Source organism: Phyllostomus discolor, chromosome 6, assembly GCF_004126475.2.
Source record: "Phyllostomus discolor isolate MPI-MPIP mPhyDis1 chromosome 6, mPhyDis1.pri.v3, whole genome shotgun sequence".
NCBI lineage: Eukaryota > Metazoa > Chordata > Mammalia > Chiroptera > Phyllostomidae > Phyllostomus > Phyllostomus discolor.
The window spans coordinates 128,493,553-128,504,956 of record NC_040908.2 but is presented as its reverse complement, the minus strand read 5'-3'; the positions used below and the strand labels follow the sequence as shown (position 1 = coordinate 128,504,956).

General features: G+C 40.3%; 1 pseudogene; it reads left to right on the top strand.

Annotated features, from left to right (window-relative positions):
• Positions 1-7,693: 7,693 nt before the first annotated feature.
• Positions 7,694-8,751, top strand: LOC114498962 (annotated as a pseudogene).
• The last annotated feature ends 2,653 nt before the right edge of the window (positions 8,752-11,404 follow it).

Sequence of the window (11,404 nt, the reverse complement as noted above, 5' to 3'; positions counted from 1 at the left end):
CCGGCGTTAGAGCTTTTCCGAACTGTGTGAGCAGATTCCTTAGGCTGGACACCGAAATCAGTAAAACAGAGGCGCTAGCTCTCCGGGCGAGGACTCCGGCTTTGGGGTCGCCTGTGGAGACTTGGTTTTACCCCAGGTGAGCTCCCCCAGGCCGTGGTCCCCCCTGCAGTCCACTGTAGCCTTGTCACAGAAAAAACAGCACAGTTGGCCCTAGCACGGAATACCGTGTTTGTTTGCCAGCACGTGGGCAGGTGTTGGCAAAACAGATTGATCCAGCCGGGCTGCAAATTTAAACGCAACTTTAGAAAAAAAAAAGAACTTCCTCTAATACTCCATCAAATTGTGACTTAATCTGTCCCTCATTGTTGCATATACAGATTTAATTTGTCGATTGTAAGTAACCCCATGGTGAATATTGTTCTTTCTCCTGTTTTTTTTTCCCTCTACTGTGTGTGTGTGTGTGTGTTATTCCTTGAGGTATAGAAGTGATAATTACTGGAATAAAAGATTTAAACTGCCAAATTGCCCTCAGGGGTGGGGGGAACAATTTATGTTTTCGCATTAGAGTACACTTTTCTTGAATTCTGGGTAAAGTTTGTTAGTGTAGTTTTGTTTTAATGAATGATTTCTAGTGTCTTACTGTAGCACTTTATGAATATTAACAAGTTACTGTGTATGTTGTTCTAACACTTTTCAAAGGCTAAACTAAAGCTGAATTTTTTTTTAAACAGATTTTATTTTTAGAGAGAGGGGAAGGGAGAAACAAGGGAAGAGAAACATCAATGTGTGGTTGCCTCTCTCGTGCCCCCTGCTGGAGATCTGGACCACAACCCATGCATGTGCCCTGTCTGGGAGAGAATCCTCCACCATTTGGTTCACAGGTCAGCACTCAATCCACCGAGCCATACCAGGCAGGGCTAAAGCTGGATTTTTAATAATGGGAGCACATCTTAGTACTTATCACATGGGGAATTCCCTGACGTCGCAGTGAAGGGTGAACCACTGTTTTCTACAGACAGTTGCTAACTGAGGTATAAACGTCTTTTTGCATGTTAATCCAAATTCAATTTTAAACACTTGGAAGACAGGAAATCTACCCCTTTGGTGTGTTTCTAGGAGAAGCGTCCTTTGATTCACGGTGGCCAAAGACAAGGAGTGGTGTTTAGCACTCTCCTGCAATGCCTCCTCTCCCTCAGTCCTCCTGAGGACAAATACAATTTTTTGATATGGATAGTTGACATTTTCCCAATTTCATGTGAACTCTAAATAAAAAGTAACTTTAGAAAACTTTTACTCTTTATTAATCTGTAATATGAGTTGTGCACAACATAGTGTTTGCTTCCTAAGTAAATGGGAATTTAAAGCCCCACAGACACCATCCCCACTTGATTATTGCCTCTAAGCCCCTCCCATATAGGAATTCTTTATCCCCTATTGCTATCACATCCCCTCTCCCCCTTCATAGCACTCTGCTTTCTTTTTTTTTAATTGTTAAAGTTTATTGACTAGAGAAAGAGAGGAAGGGAGAGGAAAGAGAAACATCGATTTGTTTTGTTGTCCCACTTATGTATTTACTGGTTAATTCTTGTATGTGCCCTCAGCAGGATGGAACACACAACCTTGACAAATCTGAAGGATGCTCTCTAACCAACTGAGCTACCCCTGGCCAGGGCGCCCTGCTTTATTTCCTTAACAGGCTTATATCTGTCTCAAAGTGTGTTATTTATTACTGTCCGGTTCTAGAAAATGAAACCCCTTGAGTGTAGGGACCTTTTCTATTTGTATATTGCAGTATTCTGATGTGACTTAGATGCTCATCTTCTTCATGATAATTAAGCCCTTAAATCTTTGTTGATTTATTTTTCTCTCTTAATATAAATTCAAAAGATACAGAAGTCTCCCACCTACTCCTTCAGCCCCTAGCCCAAGTCCCCTTCCTGGATGAAAGGTTGTTTTTTTTCAACTTTTAATTTGACCCCTTGTCTGCTTCCCTAAACTGGGAGGTCCTTGAACTAGGCTGGGGCAAAAGGGCTGGGTTCCCAATAGGAAAGGAAGAGTTCTTGGTCCACCGCCCTAGAACTTTAAATTCTTGGCACCCAGGCCCTCACACAGAACAGAAGAGGTAAATTCCCAACAAATGTACAGAATGACTGGGGGAAAGGAATTTCTTTAAAAGTTGAAAACAAGACTCAGTATAAGAACCATTTCCTGTATAAAGCCCTTCCTTGACTTACTCTACTTCCAAGTAAAAGACAATATTCCACACACCACACTTGCTGTCACACCTGGCATAGACTGTATAAAACACTTTGATTACCCTGGGCCTGCTGAGATCAAGTTTTGTCTTTAGAGTTTCAGCAACCAGCAGTGTCCCTTGACCCCTGAGGAGGCACTTAATACATGTTTCTGGAATAATTTAATAAAACTCTTGTGTTTCAGGGCCCTGGCCAGGTAGCTCAGTTGGTTAGAGCATCTTCCCTATATGTCAAGATTCTGGGTTTGATCCTCAGCCAAGGTACATACAGGGAGCAACCAATGAATGCACAAATAAGTGGAACAATATTGATGTTTCTGTCTTTCTAATTAATAAATAAAAATTTAAAAGTCAGCCCCAGAACATTTATTTTAAAAAAATCTTGTGTTCCTTAAAACAAAAGTGCCAAAATGAGTATGAAACCCATGCCCTGCCTCCACCAGCTGAGAACATGGCACAATGTTATGATTTAATTGCGGCACTGTCCTAACTGAAATTCTTAATGATTGTTCTGATTTTTAAAATGTCTTGTTTCTGAGGAAAGTACTTACTGTACTGGAGAGACAGGGTTACACCCACTTGCCCTAGGACATAACTAATCAAATTTCCTGTTCTTTCCCTACCCAGTGTTGTTTCTAACTATAATGTTGCTAAGCAACTTCTACAGAATCCACGAGCCTGTGGTAATGTTATACTAACTGAGTAAAAATTTTGCCTCTAGATGTTGGCAGAACAAACTCAACCTGTTTATCCCCATTAAAGACAGATGACTTAGCACTTTAATACCACTATTGTCAGCCCATTTACCTTCCTTAGCACAAGCAGCAAGATTCCTGCTCTAAAGATTTGTTATTGAAATTCTTAAGTCACTCTCTCAAATACTTTTTATACAAGCACATGGATATCTGTGCATATTATTAACATAAGAATGCATCTTTGAATTTTAGAATCCTTCAGAACTGGGAACTAGTTTTTCAGTCTGTAGGAAGGTTTCATACAATTAGCCAGTCTTTATGTAAAGCTGAATTTTTTTCTAATTTATGCTTTTGATTCTGGAGAAATAACAACTTTCTCGACACAAGAGCCTACTCGGACTTCTAATTTAAAAAAATAAAAAGTCATATTGGTCCTGGTCAAGTGGCTTAGTGGGTTAGAGCATCATTCCAATACGCCAGGGTTGCAAGTTCAGTCCTCAGTCTCGACATACACCAGAAGCAACCAATGAACACATAAGTAAATGGAAAAACAAATCAATCTCTCTCTCAAAACTCAAATAAATGTTTTAAACCTTAAAAAAAAACCCTCATGTTGGTCAAATCTGTTTTTCTCTTAAAAACCAAATAAACTTTAAAAAGTTAAGCTATCTTTCTTCATCTTCCTTGTTATCTCTACCTTTTCTCTTCGGCTGGTTCTCTCAGCAGACCTCACTCACTTCCACCCAGCTCTAACTGCCGGTTACCAACTGCCAGTTGGCCCAAGGAATCCAGATCTCAGGCTAGAATGTGGTAACTCCTGCCACTGCTCCTGTTTGACTTCCCAGGTACAGATTTGCCTGTTCTCACTTGTCTTAATACCCTCTGATGGATGACTTGGATGATGTTTGACTATTTCAGCACATGTTCGTTCATCAGCTCACCTTGAGAATATAGTGTGGTATAGTCAAATCCATTTCCTCCTTAGTTGTTCAATGCATTAAATGTGAGACTAGCATTGTTCCTTACAGTGGTCAATAAATGTTATGTGTGCTTTTAATTATAGCACACTATTGTTGGAGAACAATCCACACTTGTTAATGGTTTTGTAACCAGTGAGGATAATCAAATCAAAACAGATAATATTGATATAATAAGGACTTACTTGAAAAGCATAGCTCAGGAAAAGTGATCATTTGAGAGATTGTATTTTAATGAAGTAAACATTTCTTTTCATGTCTAAATAGCTTTTAAGGACTACTACTGGGTTGGCCAAAAAGTTCTTTTGTTTTTTTCCATTAAGAAGCGCTTAGATGTCTTGAACTTTACTCGAAACAATTTTGTTAGACTGTATTGTGACAGCTGTCATATCTGCATACATTAAAAAAAACCACTTATCGCCCTGGCTGGCGTAGCTCAGTGGATTGAGCGCGGGCTGGGAACCAAAGTGTCCCAGGTTCGATTCCCAGCCAGGGTACATTCCTGGGTTGCAGGCCATAACCCCTAGCAACCGCACATTGATGTTTCTCTCTCTCTCTCTATCTCTCTCCCTTCCCTCCCTAAAAATGAATAAATAAAATCTTAAAAAAAAAATTTTAATAAAAAAAAAACACTTATCAAAATTGGTTAATGTGTAGCCATTAAAATATTGAAAATGGAAGAAAATATACAACATTTTTGGCATATTATCCTTTATTATCTCAAGAAAGGGAAAAATGCAACTGTAAGGCAAAAAAAGATTTGTGCAGTGGGTGGAGAGGGTACGGTGGCTGATTGAACATGTCAAAAGTGGTTTGGTAAGTTTCCTGCTGGAGATTTCTCCCTGGATGATGCTCCACAGTCAGGTAGACCAGTTGAAGTTTATAATGATCAAATGGAAACAATAATTGAGAACAATCAACATTATACCACGTGGGAGGTAGCCAACATACTTAAAATATCCAAATCAATAAAGTTGTTGGTGAAAATGAAAAATGTGTCTTTTATTTTACAGAAAAAACTAAATGGACTTTTTGGCTAACTCAGTAATACACGATTGCCATTTATCCTTCTAACATTTATACAAGGTAGATCAAGGGCAGATTTCATTATATATTTTAGGTATGGATTATATGAATTATGTGAACTATGTGCAAGAAGTTTGAGGATCTAAGAACCTTCATTGAGTTTTTGCTTGGGGTCTTCAGCTATGAGAAACCATTCTAGGGCACTTAAATGTTGTGTCTTTACATGCACAAAACCTTGACTATAATAAGCCTTATTCGTGAAAGAAGGCTTCAGGCCTGTTCCCAGGTATCTCAGCCCTTCCATAGGCCACCTAATCTTGAAAGACTTGATAGTCCACTGCAGTCGGTCAGCCCGGTGGCAATGACACAAACTTCAAGACTTTCCCAAGAGAAAATGCTAATGATCCCTGGCCCTATCCTTCCTAGCTAAGAGTGGAGTTCTTAACCAACATATTTACAATTATAGTTCTGTGAAGCAGTTAACCAAAACATGGTGCTTCCTACTTGCTTTTTTAAAACTCCTTTCTACTGGAAGGGAACTGAGTAGCCCCATTTTCTCCAATATTCCTTTTTTACATCCTTTACAGAGGCACAAAAGGCTGCTTTTATCTGTATTCTTAATGAATTTCAATAACTGAAAAGGTCACTTCAGAGAAATGCTATGAATAGGAAGAATCATAAGGGAGTGCCAACAGAAAGCCAGGGCTCAGTACACATTCAGATCATTGATTAATGGCCTCTCTTGGGCTAGTGGCATAGACAGGAAATGACCTGGATGACCACGAGGACTGCCTGTTGTTTGCTGACCACACTGTGCTTATTTAAACCAGCTTTGTTCAGATTACTGCAGCATAAAAGATGTGATGACCCTTCTCCAATGAGTCAAGGGGCCCTGTCTCTTCAGAAGAGTGAAAGGAGGAAAAACAGACAGCCCATGCTGGTCTTTTGTGTAGCAACAGGAGTGTTTGGGTATTCTGTGTTTTGATGACTCAGTGGTGAGTCAGTTTTAAAGTTCTGTAAAAGGCCTTGTTCAGCTCAGACAGGACAGAGATGAGCTCACCCCGTGGCTTGCCCAATAGTGTGTGATCTGATCAGACAACTGGTGATTTAAATGTATACATGGAAAAACACCTACTTCCTGAATAAGGATGAACTAGTTCCTGAATGCAGAAATCGACTTTACTTGACAGTCATCTACTGAGTGCCTGCTATGTTCAAGCACCACCTGTGTCTACCCACTCCTCATTACCTTTATACAGGTCAGAATATGAGAAATGTCCTAAGTACTACAATGAGCTGGGTGATTTGAGGGAGCTAGGAGAGGCCTAGTGCCAGTGAAAGGGTAGGCACTGAGCCAGATGCTTTGCATATTTATCTAATCTTTACAGAACCCTTCAAGAGAGGTATTTTTATACTCACATTTTACAGATGAAGAAAATGAAACCCAGATCAGCTCGCACCACACAGTCATGGAGCTAGTATTACTCAGACTCTCTTTCTGAGACTCTATTACTACTGGCTTAAACACAAGTTCTTTCTCCCCTGGCAAGAATGGAGTCAGGTCAGGGTGGGAACTAAGGGAGACATGATGAAGACAGAGTCCCTGCACGCCACTCCCCCCCCCACCCCCTATGGGCTAGACCCATTATGCAGTGTGACGCTGAAGTCGTCTAGACAGAAGGGTGCACAGCTTGTACGGTGTGAATGAGGGAAGTGGGACCCCCAGAGATGTAGGCTTGCACCTTTTTTGTTTTGCCATAAAACCTACATGTATTTTAAATTCTAAAATCAAGAGGGAAGGTCATAAAGACTGATACTATCCTGTGTTGCAAAAGTCCTGGGAAATACATTCTTATATACTGTGGGGATGGGTGTAAATGGGTACTATTTTTTTAAAGATTTTATTTCTTTATTTTTAGACAGAGGGGAAGGGAGGGAGAAAGGGAGAGAAACATCCATGTGTGGTTGCCTCTAACCTGCCTTTCACTGGGGACCTGGCCTGCAACCCAGGCATGTGCCCTGACAGGGAATCGAACCGGCAACTCTTTGGTTCATAGGCCGGCACTCAATCCATTGAGCCACACCAGCCAGAGCATATGTTAAAAATACTGTTTTGATGCTTTCTGTTACAATTTAAGTATTGATACTCTTTGACCTAGCAAGTCCACTGAAACATTTGCACAGATTTGCAAAAATGAGTAAGAGAATGTTTATCGCTATATTTATTCATTCAGTAAATACTTAATGAGATTCTCCTGTGGGTCTGGCACCGCTCTGTGCACTAGAAACACACCAGTGAAACAAAATTTTGTTTTTAAAAAGTTTTTATTGATTGATTTTAGAAAGAGAAAGAAGAGATGGGAAAAAAAGAGAGAGAGAGAAATACCAATTTTGTTGTTCTACTTATTTGTGCGTTCATTGGTTGATTCTTATATGTGCCCTGACCAGGGATTGAACCCACAACCTTGGCATACAGGGACAATACTCTGACTGACTGACTAACTAACTAACTAAGCTATCCAGCCAGGGCATTTCAATTTCAGGGCATTCATTTAAGTTTTTACTTAAATGAAACTTTTGAGGTCTCTGGTGAATATAGAAAATACATAAAAAACCAAATGTACAAAAAAATCAAGTAGTGATAAATTCTTTTTAAAAAATAAAAGGGATTAAGAAATGGTAGAGGGTTAGAGCGAAGTGCTACTTTAAGCAGTGTGATCTAGGAAGACTTTTCTGGAGCGGTGTCATGTGAGCAGGAACCAGAATGAAGTGAGAAACTCAGCCAAATGGAGAACTGGAGGAAGGGCATTCTACGCATATTGTTTATCATACCAAAAATCAGAAGCCACACAGATGTCCACTAACTACTAAGTAACGGCAGTTCACAAAATAATGAGACAGAGCTATATGTACAAAATGAAAAGATATCTAAGATATAATGAAAAAAGTTGCAAAACTATATTGTGATTCTGTTAAAAAGTAATAAGAAGCTCTTTCCGTGCCTGGCACAGCAGCTGTGGCCCATAGTCCCAAGAAGCATCTGAAGCATGTAGTATCTCCAAAGCATTGGATGCTGGATAAACTGACCGCTGTGTTTGTGCCTTGGCCATCTACCGGTCCCCACAAGCTGAATGTCTCTCTCTCATCATTTTCCTAAGGAATGGACTTAAATGTGCCCTAACAAGAGATGAGGTAAAGAAGATCTGCATGCAGCGGTTTCTTAAGATCAAAGGCGCGGTCCCAATGGATATAACCTCCCCTGCTGATTTTAAGGGTGAGATCAGCATTGACAAGACTGGAGAGAATTTCTGTCTGATCTGTAACACCAAGCGTCGCTTTGCTGTCCATCGGATTATACCTGAGGAGGCCTTGTGCAAACTGTGCAAAGTAAGGAAGGTCTTCATGGGCACAAAAGGAATTCCTCATCTGTAACGCACGATGCCCACATGATCTGCTACCCTGATCCCCTCATCAAGGTGAATGACACCATTAGATTGATTTGGAGACTGGCAAAAGTACTGATTTCATCAAGTTTGACCCTGGTAAGCTGTGTATGGTGACTGGAGGTGTTGACTTGGGAAGAACTGGTGTGGTAACCCAACAGAGAGACACTCCCTGGTTCATTTGACATAGTTCATGCCAAAAACACCAGTGGCAACAGCTTTCCCCCAGCTCTCCAATATTTTTGTTACTGGCAAAGGCAACAAACCATGGATCTCCTTTCCCTGTGGAAAGGCTATCGGCTTCAGCATTGCTGAAGAGACACTGGTAGCCAAACAGAGCAGTGGGTGAGACAGGCTCTAGGTAGCATGATTGGAAGAGTCTTTGTAATTAATTAAAGACAACATGGCATTAAAAAAATAAAAAGAAGAAAAGTAACCTAAAACAAATATATTTACCACAAGAAGATATCTGTAGTAATACACAAAATTGTCAAGAAAAAAACAAAAAACAAAAAACAAACCAAAACCCTTCATTTCTACCCTGGCTGGTATGTCTCAGTGGGGTGAGCGCCAGCTTGCAAACTGAATGCCTGGGTTGTGGGCCAGGTCCCCAGTGGGGGATGCGTGAGAGGCAATGATTGATGCTTATCTCACTCTTTCTCCCCTCTCTAAAAAATAAATAAAGCCTTTAAAAAAGAAAACCCTCACTACTAAGGGTTATCTTATGGATTGATTGAGAGAACAAGTCAAAGTGCCAAGGTGCTGAGTGAAGAGACAGCCAGGAGGAAGGCCTTATCACTTGCTAGAACAGAAGAGGGCAGACAGAAGCATGACAAGTCCTGAAGACCTATTCCCTTCCCTTTTCTGACACACTAGGAACTCTCCTCTCAGGTGGCTGATGCCTGAGCCCTTCTTGCCTTTCCTCCCTTCTCCACACTCCTATCTCTCTCTGGCTTTGCTCTTGGGAAAAGAGATGGTGCTTCTGTTTTCTTAGCCTGGATACTTCATTTGAACTGGTCTTACCGCCTGTCTCAGACAACAAGCAGCTTGTGCTCTGGCTGCAGCCTGTGGTGAGGTGCTGATAAGGAACAGGGCTTCCAGGATTCTTCTAATTTACCATACGTCCCCTTCTTTAAAAAAAAAAAATTGTGACCTGGCAAGGTAGCTCAGTTGGTTAAATCATCATCCCAATATGCCAAGATTGCGGGTTTGATCCCTGATCAGGGCACATACAAAAATCAACCAATGAATGCATAAATAAGTTGAGCAACAAAGCAGTGTTTCTTTCTCTCTCCCTCTCTCTAAAAAATTAATTAATTTGAAAAAGGTTTTGTAATTTTTAAAAAATTTTGTAAAAAGACTTTATTTATTTTTATAGAGAGGGGGAAGCATGGAAAAAGAGGGAGAGAAACTTCAATGTGCAAGAGATACATTGACCAGTTGCCTCTTGAACACCTCCAAGTGGGGACCTGGCCTGCACCCCAGGCATGTGCCCTGACTGGGAATCAAACTGGCGACTTTTCAGTTCACAGGCTGGCACCCAATCCATGGAGCCACACCTGACAGGGCTATAATATATATATATATATATATATATATATATATATATATGTACTTATTTATTTTAAAAAAAGATTTTATTTATTTTTAGTGAGAGAGGAAAGGAGGGAGAAAGAGAGGCAGAGAAACATCAGTGTGTGGTTGCCACTCATGTGCCCCCTAATTGGGACCTGGCCCACAACCGAGGCATATTCCCTGATTGGGAATCAAACCCAGTCAAGCGACCCTTTGGTTTGCAGGCCGGCACTCAATCCACTGAGCCACACGAGCCAGGGCTAGGTCTGTAATTTTTAAATTACAGTTGACAATATTATATCAGTTTTGGATATACAGCATATAATTTATGAAGTGATCCTCCCCATAAGTCTATTGACCACCTAGCACCATACATAGTTTTTACGATATCGTTGACTATATTCCTTATGCTGGAATAAGGAATATAGCCCCATGACTATTTTGTGACTGCCATTTGTATTTCTTAATCTCCACCTTTTTCACTCAGCTCTCATCTCCCTCCCATCTGGCAGCCATCAGTTTGTTCTCTATCTCTACAAATCTAGTTCTGTTTTATTTGTTCTTTTATTTTGTTCTTTAGATTTCACATCATATGGTGTGAAATCATGGTGAAATCATATGGTGTTTGTCTTTGTCTGACTTACTTCACTTAGAATAATACTCTCTAGGTGCATCCATCTTGTCACAAATAGAAAGATTTCATTCTTTCTTGTGGCCAAGCAATATCCCATTGCATATATGTGCCACTTCTTCTCTATTCATTCATCTGTCAGTGGATACTTAGATTGTTTCAATATCTTGGCTATTATAAATAATGCTTCAATGAACAAAGGGCTGCACATATTTTTTATAGGCTCACTTCTAAGTATGAAAGAAAAGGCTTCATCCCTGGTTATCAGCTTTAGAAGATTAACTGAACCAGGAGTTGAGTTTAGGAGATAGAATGATCACACACACTCCTGCCAGTATTGATGGAATCACCTGTCTCCTTCAAGGTTTTTGAAGCAGCCAAGGATTAAGTGTCTGGTGCCCACCTCCACTGCCTCCCACCACTGCCAAGCTCTGCTGACTTCCAGAGCCCTGTGTATCTATATGCTTGTCAACCAATTGTTGGAAATAACATAAGACCACATAGGAATGACCAGTATAAAACAAATACACACAAAAAGTTCTATGCTCTTATACTGTTTATAACAATTTTTCAGTTGATTAACTTGGATTTCTATGTAGGCAATCATATAGTTGATAATTCTCTCCTTCCAGAATTTATGAATCTTATTTTGTTTTATTGTCTTATTGCATTAACTAGCATTTCTAGAGCAACAATAAAAAATAGGAGGGGTGTTCAGTGTCCACATAGCTCAGTGGGTTAGAACATGGCACTAAAAATAGGAGAGGTGATGAGCATCATTGTCTTGCTGCTGACTTTGATGG